This window comes from Microtus pennsylvanicus, chromosome 21, assembly GCF_037038515.1.
Source record: "Microtus pennsylvanicus isolate mMicPen1 chromosome 21, mMicPen1.hap1, whole genome shotgun sequence".
Lineage (NCBI taxonomy): Eukaryota > Metazoa > Chordata > Mammalia > Rodentia > Cricetidae > Microtus > Microtus pennsylvanicus.
The window spans coordinates 18,989,094-19,001,123 of record NC_134599.1 but is presented as its reverse complement, the minus strand read 5'-3'; the positions used below and the strand labels follow the sequence as shown (position 1 = coordinate 19,001,123).

At 47.2% G+C, this 12,030-nt stretch overlaps 1 protein-coding gene across 4 annotated transcripts in view; it reads left to right on the top strand.

The window, feature by feature from the left end:
* Rbks (ribokinase) overlaps positions 1–12,030 on the top strand; it is a 91,484-nt gene that overhangs the window by 61,949 nt on the left and 17,505 nt on the right. The gene's annotated exons all lie outside the window — the stretch shown is intronic.

Genomic DNA, 12,030 nt, shown 5'->3' with positions numbered 1-12,030 from the left:
CTCACTGGTTACAAGGCTCACTGGTTACAAGGTTCACTGGTTAACAAGTGTTGGAAGAGGCTGCTTGTTTGTTCCAGACACCTTGAACCAAAATAATCACACAGAAACCATATTAATTAAAACACTGCTTGGCCCATTAGCTCTAGCTTCTTATTAACTAACTCTTACATCTTAATTTAACCCATTCCTATCAATTAGTGTATCGCCACGTAGCAGTGGTTTACCAGGTAAAATATCCAGTGTCTGTCTCCAGCGGCTCCATGGTGTCTCCCTGACTCCACCTTTCTTCCTCCCAGCATCCAGCCTAGTTCTGTTCTTCCCTGCCATAGGCTCAAATTTTATTCATAGACAGAAAGACCTCCCACACCAAACAAGGCTCACTGGGTTGATGGAGGAAGGTCATTGGTTAAATAAAAAGAAACTACTTGGCTCTCATTGGTTAGGAGATAGGTGGGAGGAGTAAACAGAACAAAACGCTGGGAGGAAGAGGAAGTGAGGTCAGACTCGACAGCTCTCCTCTCGGGAGCAGACGCCTCAGCAGAGACGCCATGCTCCCTGCTCCCGGGAAGACGCACGCAATGAAGCAAGCCGCCAGGTCAGACATGCTGAATCTTTCCCGGTAAGACCGGTGCTCACAGATTATTAGAGATGGGTTGATTGGGATATCAGAATTAGCCAGTAAGGGCTAGAGCTAAGGGCCAAGCAGTGATTAAAAGAATACAGTGTCTGTGTAATTATTTCAGGGCATAAGCTAGCCGAGCAGGCGGCTGGGGTGTTGGGGACGCAGCGCCGCCGCTCCATATTACTACACTGGGTGACATTCTTTGTTTTGCTTTCTTTTGTTTAATCTTCAGATTAGTACAGAAGGTAATAGGTTTCATTACAGCATCTTCACACACATCACACGGCATCTTTACACACACATGTCACACAGCATCTTTATACACATGTGTCATAGTCACACAGCATCTTCACACATGTCACACAGCTCTTCACACGCGTGTCACACAACATCTTCACACATGTCACACAACATCTTCACACATGTCACACAACATCTTCACACATGTCACACAGCTCTTCACACACGTGTCACACAGCATCTTCACACACGTGTCACACAGCATCTTCACACGCGTGTCACACAACATCTTCACACGCGTGTCACACAGCATCTTCACACGCGTGTCACACAGGATCTTCACACGCGTGTCACACAGGATCTTCACACGCGTGTCACACAGCATCTTCACACGCGTGTCACACAACATCTTCACACACGTGTCACACAGCATCTTCACACACGTGTCACACAGGATCTTCACACGCGTGTCACACAGCATCTTCACACATGTCACACAGCATCTTCACACACGTGTCACACAGCATCTTCACACACGTGTCACACAGCATCTTTACACGCGTGTCACACAACATCTTCACACATGCCACACAGCATCTTCACACGCGTGTCACACAGCATCTTTACACGCGTGTCACACAGCATCTTCACACATGCCACACAGCATCTTCACACGCGTGTCACACAGCATCTTCACACGCATGTCACACAGCATCTTCACACGCGTGTCACACAGCATCTTCACACGCGTGTCACACAGCATCTTCACACATGTCACACAGCATCTTCACACGCGTGTCACACAGCATCTTCACACATGTCACACAGCATCTTCACACATGTCACACAGCATCTTCACACGCATGTCACACAACATCTTTACACATGTCACACAACATCTTTACACATGTCACACAACATCTTTACACATGTCACACAGCATCTTCACACATGTGTCACACACGTGTCACACAGCATCTTTACACGCGTGTCACACAGCATCTTCACACACGTGTGTCACACAGTCGCAGTATACTTTGTTCTCATGAACTCTCCTCCCACACACACTCCATGCTCCTGCTGGACTCTTTTCCCGCAGTCCGCCCTTTCGTTTGCTTTCTTATTACACGTTTCATCACTCTACTTCCCACCGTCTGAGTCTGGTTTGTTTTGCTTAACATGATCTGCAGTCATATCCATTTTCCTGCCGCCAGCATGGTTTCATCCCTCTTTCTGCCTGCATTCTGTCCATTGTGTGTCTGCACCACATTCCCTTCATCTGTTTGTCTGTGTCCTGTATATCTTGAAAACTGCAGCAATAAACATGGGTGTGCAAGTGCCGAGATCCTTCAGATGCTAACCGCAGACATCCTTGCAGGCTTCTGTGTCCCCTACATGTATCTCCTCGGATCCTTGCAAACATTACATGAAGCAGACGTGTTGCCACCCGCATTTTACCCTCTAGTAAGTAGCGGAGCCGTGGCTCCAAAGGTGCTCACGTTTCCACACAGGAGCTTTGGCAAGAAAGCACTGTGTTCAGGAAAGAGTGTGAAATAGCAAGTCACAGCTGACAGGGGAGATGACAGGGACGTGCTGGGAAAATGGTTCATGATTGCCTAACGAGGGAAACAAAAATTGTGTAATATTAGAATTCAGAAGAGCTAGCCAGGTGATGGTGGTACACACCTTTACTCCCAGGCAGAGGCAGGCAGATCTCTGTGAGTTCGAGGCCAGCTTGGTCTACAGAGTGAGTTCCAGACAGCCAGGGCTACACAGAGAAACCCTGTCTCAAAAAAAAAATTACTATGGTCTTTTTTTGTTAAGAAACAACTTTAGCTTGTCTTACATGCAAGAGGTCCAAAATGACTGATTGAACAATCACAACCAACAACAACAAAATCAGGATTGTGATTATATTGTGAAAATGAAAAGATAGCCGGGCGGTGGTAGCACACGCCTTTAAGCCTTTAATTCCAGCACTTGGGAGGCAGAGGCAGGTGGATTTCTCTGAGTTTGAGGTCAGCCTGGTCTACAAGAGCTAGTTCCAGGACAGGCTTCAAAACTGCAGAGAAACCCTGTCTCAAAAAACCAAAAAAAAAAAGAAAGAAAGATAAAAAAAATGAGTGCATATTTGGTATACATACACTAAATGTTCATCTCCCATATGTGGATGTTAAGAAACATTATCTAAAACTGATTTTAAAATGACAGAACAAACATGTTACCAGAAATTCGAGATAAATAACAGAACTAACAAAAGAACTGAAAGGATTTTCCTCATAGAAAATGAGGAGTGAAGAGGAGCGGATCGTATACACTTACACTTCATGTGTTTAATTACAAATGCATGGCTTTGATTTTGAAAACAGCAGCGGTGAAGGGATGGCTCAGCAGCAGCAGCGAAGACCGCTGGCATTCTTGTAAAGGATCCAGGTTCTGCTCCAGCACTCACGTGGCAGCTCACAACCATCCACTCCAGTCTCAGGGGATCTGATGTCCTCCTCTGGCCTCCATGGGCACCAGGCACATCCATGATACACTTGCATACATACATACATGCAGGAAAAATTCATATACATAATATAACGATAGATGTTTTAAAAACAATACAATGAGACTATACTCACTAGAATATCTGTAACCAAGCCCTGTTAGTAACAAGTATGATCTAGATTAGAGAAATTAGAATTCTTGTACATTGGTGACAGGAGCTTGAGATAAAGCATTCACTTTGGAGAATAGTCTGAAAGTATGTCAAAAAGCTAAACAGAGAGTCCACAAGTCACCAGCAATGCTACTTCTAGTAGCTACCCAAGAGAAATGAACATAGATGTCTGAGATATTCCAGGTAGTATTACACCCACACTTGGAAATGCCCAGTGTCCTCCAGCATATAAGTGGACAAACAGCTTGTAGTATATCCATACATCTGGATATAGACGAACACTAGAGGGAACAGTGATTCATGCTGTATGCGTGGCAAGTGTTACAGACTCGGCCATCCCCCTGGCCACCCCCTCATCTTTTTTCTGCTGTGTTGTCTCTTCTCATCCCGCAGCCTCACCGCCAATATTCTTGCCTGAGCCACAACTGTTTGGCCAGTTTAAGAAGATAAATAAGTTCCCTGGTGGGGTGAGGGATCCCTGGGGTGAGATTCTCCCCAGCAAACAGTCCCTTCGCTTCCTGTCAGCAGAACGTTCCAGTCTGCTGTGGGTTCGCAGGTTTGTCACTTGTCCCCTCCTCCACTCTCAGACATCAGGCGTGATACAGATGAAGGAGAGTGGCTATTGGTTGGCACACCGGCCACTCGAGACAGCCTCTACGTCAGTGCTGCTGCATGCTGCTATATTCAGTTTTGCCTCTGTTAATAGTTGCATATATCACTTCTATTTTTGATCTGTTTTTCCCATTGTGCTGGCGTGAGAGGGGGGCAGTAGCTACAGATGTCCTCTTTCAATTTGGAAGACAGGACCGAGGTGTCTCTCCTCCCATCTCTGCATCTCTGCCTCAGAATGATGGGTGCTCGTGTGCCTTCTATTCTGGAGTCGTTGGAAGTGCATTCTGTATCACACACATGCACACACACACGCACAGCAACACTTATGGATTATCATGCTAGTGTGATGAAATGCAACATTATATTTGGCCTGGAAGCTCTGTAAGATCCTTATGTGCGGATTGCCTTTCTTTACGTAAATGCTTAAGCCCTAGAATCTGGCCTAACACTCTCATTTCAAGAATGCAGTTCACAAGCTAAATCTCTGTCCTCCAGAACCATGGCTTTACGATAACACACCATAAATCAGGACAGATAACTAAGTCAAGACTAAACAAAAGCCAGGGGCAAAGGGATGCATCTTCCCCACACCTTCCTGCCATTTTTCCTGTCCTGTCTGAGTCTGGCAGGATTCAGAATTGTTGATGGGGCTCCTGTCACATCTGCCCACCTGCATGGACATCCCCTAGTGGCAGGGCCTAAGGATTTGCTCTAGAGATTGCCCCAGTAGGAAGTTCAGATGTGTGGTTGCTGTCACTTGCTAGATACCGACAGGTGGCTTCTTTCGGGTGTGTTCTCCCAGCCAGGGATCTGGCTTCCACTATCGTCACTGCTCTCAAGGGTAGGTTCCCACCAATCCACCATGTAGGTGCTGTAGGACTGACAGTGAAGCCTGAAGCCAGCATCTGTGTGGTCATTACTCCCATCTTAGACCTTTCTCCCACCCTGCCCCCTGCACCTTGTCCCCTCCCTGCCACATCACTGCAACAAGTGCAAAGTCCAACAGCTAATGCAAAATATAATTAGAGCCAATGAATGTAGGTCACTGTAAGCGGTGTCTCAGCCCAGGTACTCTGTAGTACTGCTTGCTCCTAGTGATAGGACAGTCCCCTGGGAAGACTGACAACTCCAGATCATCACGTGGTCACTGCCCACATGGTCTCTGACCTTGGCCTGTGTCTCCCAGAAGTGCACACTTCACACACACACACACACCCCTTGCTGCTTTCCAGTCAGCATGCACTGTCACTGTATGTGTGGGATTTCCACGCAGACTGTGTAGATCTCTGTCTAGAAACAGAGCAGAATGTCCAGGTGTCCTTCACTGTTGAACACCTGAGAGCTGGAGAGTAAGATGCTGTGAGTGAAGAATAAGAATGCTGGCTACTGAGTGGGAACTACAGAGTTATGAAGACTGACTTTAACTCTGTGTCCGTGTGGCTTTTGGTTTTGGTTTTTGTTTTATGCAAGAAGAGATTTTGTTTCCTTTAGATTTTTGCTTACTCTGTAGATACCATTGTCAGTCACAGTACCATCCTGGGCAGGGATGTAGCTCAGCTGAGAGGATCTGCATAGCATGAATAAGGCAAAAATTAAAGATAGAGCCAGGTGGTGGTGGTGGTGCAAGTTTTTAATCCCAGCACCTGGGAGACGGCAGCAGGTGGATCTCTGTGAGTTCCAGGACAGCAAGGGCTGTTACACAGAGAAACCCTGTCTCAAAAAAATAAAAATAAATAAACAAAGGTAGATAATATACCATACACTTCTGATGGGAACATACATTCTTACAATGTTTTCAGAGGATGACCGGAGAGTACAATTAAAATACACTTTCTCTCTGCCTACTGAATCCCCTTCCCGGAGTCTGTGCTACGGGTATGCCCACGTACAAATACTTACGCCAGGGTGTTTACTTCAACTTTCTATGAGCCCAAAGTTGAGAAGATGGCGAGTCCTCCTCAGCAGAGGAGGTTAAGCAGTAGCTGTGTCATGATGGTTTCTGGAAAATGACTCGCAGCTCTCAGTGCATAAATGCAGATCTTATGTTTGGAGCATCTCACGAAACTGTTCTGATCATTGCTCAGGAAGGGGTGGATTAGCGTGGTGCTTTCCACTTTCCATTTCATATCCTTCTGAATTATTTGAGCTCTTGTCCATAAACCTGTGTTTTTAGGGTATTACTTTATTATTTGAAAGAAAGATTTCTTTGGTGGCACAGCCAAGAGCTGTTGCCACGTCTAGCAAACAAGTAGGTTCCATCATTGCTCCAAGGCTGCTGGGTGTGGTCACAGAGGAGTCCTTGATGGTGAGTTTGGTCTTGGCTTCAATATCAACCTCTCAAGCATCCTAAGTCTCCATGCAACCAGCCCGAGCCAGCTCTTGACGTGAGGATTCTGGAAGGATGCTCTTTGCCACATGAGACCAGCAGTGCCTTCTTACTTGGGTCCCCAGGGGTCCAGCCTAGATATTTCAGTGCACCCTTTGACAGGATTCTTTTCTTAATCTTTTCGAAGAAATAGTTTTTCTCAAAATGTTATTTTATTTAGTTCCCCTTTGTTTATCAAAGCTTGCTGCTTCTGTTCACCATTCAGATGTATTGCGCATCCTCGAAGGAACTGCTCATGTTCAAGCTTCCTTCGGAATGAGTCTGCTTGTTACCAGCTTGGCTCCTGGGCCTTCTTCCTCACACCAGGGCACAGAGTCAGCCCGACTCTGCTCTTGTCATGGGTCTTGGCTTTGGCTACTGGCTAACCAGAAAGACTTATAAAAGGGACCAGGCAAGGCTATGGCAATGTTTCGGTCAGTAAAGTGTTGTTGTACGGACTCCAGACATAAGCAGCAGAGTGTGGAATGCAAGCACCCCATAAGAGCTGAGCATGATGGGATACACCCACCATCCTGTGCTTCCTCCATCAGCCCTGCCTATTGAAATGGTCCTAAAGCAGGGCGGTGGTGGTGGACACCTTTAATCCCACACTCGGGAGACAGAGGCAGGAGGATCGCTGTGAGTTTGGGTCCAGACTAGTCTACATAGCAAGTTCCAGAACAGCCATAGCCAAGGGGAGGAAATGGTCCTGACTGAAAAGACTCTGGGGAGTGGAAGAGCATGCAACACCATGAGGAGTACTGAATTATGTCCCCACATCTGAGGCCGGGCCTCCAGTGCAATTGTATTTGGTGACAGAGCCATGTTGGAGGCAATTAAAGTTAAGTGACATCACCAGCGGAGCTCCTGCTCCAATAGGCTGAGTGTCCCAAGAGCAGCACTATAGGAGAGTTCACTCTGTGTGCACACAAAGAAAGAGTAGCCACCTGCAAGGCCAAGAGAAACGCCATCTTGGTGACACTTTGATCTGAGACCCTGGAACCTTGAGGACTATGAGAAATAAGTGTCTCTTGTTGAAGCCACTCAATCTGTGGTTGGTTTTGGCACCCCTGGCAGACTAATGCAAGGAAGCAAAGGAATATGCCCAGAAGTGACCTAAAATAAACTCAGAAAAATCAGGTGTCCCCTGAGGAGAAAATGAGGAGCAGCAACCAGCGGGATGAGCCAAGTCCCGTGTGCAGTAAGAAGGAAAGGGCTGCACATGAGAAGCTGTCACACATCCAGTGGCCTGCGGCAGATGACGGCTCCTCCTAATCCTGCCTTAGCCATGGGCCAGCTGGACCTCTCTGAGCTGGACTTATGCGCTGTCTCACTACTCTGCCTTTGGATTTGGGTGACAGTCCAGCTCTCTGTGCCTTGACAGTCTTGTCGCTTGTCGTGATGCAGACTTATAACCACTCCTTGCCTCTCGATCTGGAGAAGTTTCCAGATCTTGAAAAGGCCTTGCTTCCTGGTACTTCCTCTGCAACCTGAAAGGAAGGGAATAACCCACCATCAACCCTGACTACTCCTGGCTTGTGTGAGCACTCATGAAGAAGCCACGCATTGGTACATCCCTCTGCGTCTGTCTGGGTACTTATGCAGACTGGGGTTTCTAGAGAGCAAACACCAGGAGCATGCTCAGAACACTCAGGCATCATCTCCATTCCAATATAGCTGCTTCCTCTACAGGCCAGGCCTGGACTGTGTAGAAGTGGTGTGGTGGGATTGAGCCATCCCAGATAATAATGCTCGAACAGGATGTACATCCATTTTGTTCTTGTCCCTGAGTGGCCATTCCTGGAGGAGACATGCATTTTCTTACAGATTATAATCAAATTTTCTTTTCATTAAACTTCTTTGGTAGGAGCCTGAACTGTTGAGGTCAGTGACCCTCTTCCTAACATTTCCCAACTGCCTTTGTAGCAGAGATGAGCTAACCAGTCCTGCTGCCCCGCCTAGCAAACTCCCCAGGCTCAGGACCTGGTTTAGGAGTCCTTCGTGAGCAGTCCCAATCTCAGCATATTACAGCAGCCCTTCGGAAGAACCTGGAGAGTTCTAGTTCCTTCTGGAGAGTTCCTGGCTGAAGTTGGGAGTCACTCCACTTGGCTGTCTCTAGGACCGCTCCCTGGGCTTCTTCATACTCCTCACAGTCTACATTTCAAATATCTAGAGAGAGGCGAAATCACAGGTGTAGACCGCCTTGCGGGTCAGTTAGTCTAGGGGTTGTAACCCGCCTGGCTGGTCAGTTATTTCAGGGTCCCGGAGAGGCGCTATCTGAAAGACATGGGCGGGAGACAGGAAGGAGGCCAAGCAGATTTGTCAAAGCCTCCGTTTATTAGAGTCACGGTTACAGCTTATATAGCCCATGGATGAGGAATTTGGGTTGGGGGGCAGGGGCATGACCAGGGCAGGAAGGGATCTTGCAGCGAGATGGTCCAAGCCGGCCATGAGGTCCTCGGCCAGGAGGTTATGATCGGTCAGGTCACGATTCCTCGGTCAGGAAGTCGCAAGTTGACACACCTAGTTCCCTAGATAGTTTGGAATGTGGGGTGGGTTCCGCTAACAGATAGCTCTCAAGATAGTTGGGTGCGAGGCTCTCTGCAAACCCCCCAGGGCAATGGTCCCTACAATAATTTTGGGGGGAAATGGCTCCTGACACACAGGGACAGTGCTCCTTATAAATTATTTGAAAATGAAATGATTACCCAGTGTTCCCTTTTGAAACATGTCCTCCTTTAAACAAAGACCACAACTAAAAAGTCCAGGTTCTGGAGAGTGAGAGGCACCTCTGAAATGCAGGAAGCCCGCTGTTCTACAATGCCCATATGGTGGCTCACAACCTGAAACTTCCAAGGAATACAACACCCTCCTCTGGCCTCTGCATGCACACATACACACACACACACACACACACACACACACACACACACACACACAGGCACATAGGCAAAACATTAATAGACATAAATAAATCTTTTTTTTCAAATAGCCCTCTTTGCCCCAAGAATGACATTTATACTCCCCGAAAACTTTACTGACAGAAGCTAACAGAAAAGATGAAAAAGCAAAAAGGGGTTCACTGGCCATGAGGAAAGGACAAGGTAATTACCAAGGTGACTGACGGGCAGGACACAAGCCATCTGTCATGCCCTGCAGGGCTGTATTAGCTGTATTACATTACCTTCACATCAGCAGATCACCTCATTTATTAGCTAATCAGGCAGAATTTAATATTAGAAATTATCTTTCTTAATCCTGCATGTGATCAGTTGAAAACCCAGGGCTCTAAAAAAATCTAATTGCAATTGCTTACCAGAAATGTCATCTTCATGTCAAAGAACTGAACCAGGGCCAAGCGTGAGGCTCTTTTCTCCATGTTCTCAATGCACCACTCCATAGCAGAACTGGGCTTATACAGGTGCCCAGTGTCCCAGACTTTAGCAGCTCCTGGAGAGGGCCTAGGACCAGTCCCCCCCTCCCCCCCCCCCTCTCTCTCTCTCTCAGAGAGGACTAAAAGTGTGGCCGTGGAGAAGAGCAGCCTGGGATGAAGGGCAGTCACAGCGAAGAGACAAGGGAGAAATGTCTGAGTCTAGGTTGGAGTGCCCTGTGGGCCTGGACAGGAGCTCGTCCCTCCAGCAGGGCAGGATGGCTGAGGTCGGTCGTATCCATCTATGGTTGGCATCTTTTCCTCCTAGCACAGCGTTCTTCAAGTCTACTTCTCATCACCCCCGCCGCTCAGTAGCCTGGTCGCTGGTGTGACGTAAGGCAGTGAGCCTGTGATCTGCTCCAGGTTTTTCCACGGCAACTCTACCAGGACTCCAGGGCAGACCTGCCAGGACTGTACTGTGGGGCTTCTAAGCGCCTTCCACAGAATGGAGAGCTTTCTTTAGGGCAGTTGAAACTAAGAAGAGATTGTTTAAAACTGGTATCAAACTACAGAGCCCAAAAAGATGGAGCCATGCCATGCCCACCATCTTTATTGGCCCCTGAAGCTGCAGGAGAATGGAAGGAAAGCAGGGGCGTGGTACATAGATGTGGACATCTGCCTGCTCTTCACAGGAAAGTGTGAGAGCGAGCTCTAGGCTGTACTCTGTAAATACACTGCTAATGGTGTGAAGGGAAGACGTGTGTGTGTGTGTGTGTGTGTGTGTGTGTGTGTGTGTGTACATATGTACTACAGTAGGACTCAAGATTCTCCTACCTGGCCGGGCGGTGGTGGCACACGCCCTTAATCCCAGCACTTGGGAGGCAGAGGCAGGTGGATCTCTGTGAGTTCGAGACCAGCCTGGTCTACAAGAGCTAGTTCCAGGACAGGCCCCAAAACCACAGAGAAACCCTGTCTCGAAAAACCAAAAAAAAAAAAAAAGATTCTCCTACCTGAATCATCTCCTGAGTTACTGGGATTATGGGACTACAGTCGCATGTACTATCACAGCCGGACTTCTTTCACTGGTTTTTTTTTTTTTTTTTTTGAGACAGAGGTCTTACTATGGAGCTCTGGCTGTCCTGGAACTTTCAATGTAGATCAGGCTAGCCTCAAATTCTCTGCCGGCCTTTTCCTACCAAGTACAGGATTAAAGGTGCTACACCACTATACTTGACTTTTTTATTTAAGGCAGGATTTCCTGTACAGCCCAGGCTGGCCTCAAATTTTCAATCCTCCTGCATTGGCTTCTAAGTCCTCAGATCACAGGCATGTGCCACCATGCCCCGAAGAGGAGGTACTTCGTTTCCTCTTTCCTAGTGATGCTCCTTCAGAAATATAAGGGAGGGCAACTTAGTCTGGTGATAGAGAATAGTAAGTATGAGACCTTGGGTTCAGTCATAACACCAAAATATTCAAAATAACACAGAAAGCCTTTTGGGTTTTTGTTGTTGTTGTTGTTGCTGCTGCTGCTGCTGCTGTTTTGATTTTTATTTTTTGAGATAGGGTTTCTCTGTGTAGCCCTGGCTATCCTGAAACTCACTCTGTAGACCAGGCTGGCCTTGAACTCACACCAGCCACACCAGCCCCAACAGCTTTTTTTAAAAGAATATAAAATTTGCCTGGCAGTAGTGGTGCACACCTTTACTCCCAGAAGTTGGGAGGCTGTGACAGGCAGAGCTCTGATTTCACCCTGATCTACAGAGTGAGTTCCAGGACAGCCAGGGCTACACAGAGAAGCCCTGTCTCAAGAAAAAAAGCACAGAATTCTGTACTCTAACCCACTGAGGAAAAGCCCTGAGGTTTGGGAACAGAAGGGGCAGAAAAGATCCTTAGGAAGTGGAGCTAAGTGCATCTTCTCTGAGAGAGTCTCAAAAACTAAAACCCTGAAGTTTTATAGCCTTTATTTAAGACAAAACAAAATACAGTTGGGATAAAGACTCTGAGTTCTGTGTGCCAGTTAACTCTCCCATGACTGTCCTGTTTCTGATGGAAAAGCCCCATTTCTCCTATGTAGTCTGCTCTTGTTTAATGTGTGGGAATCGATCCTTTAAACCAGCTCTGCCTATAATGTACATCAAATGCATGTATTTACCACT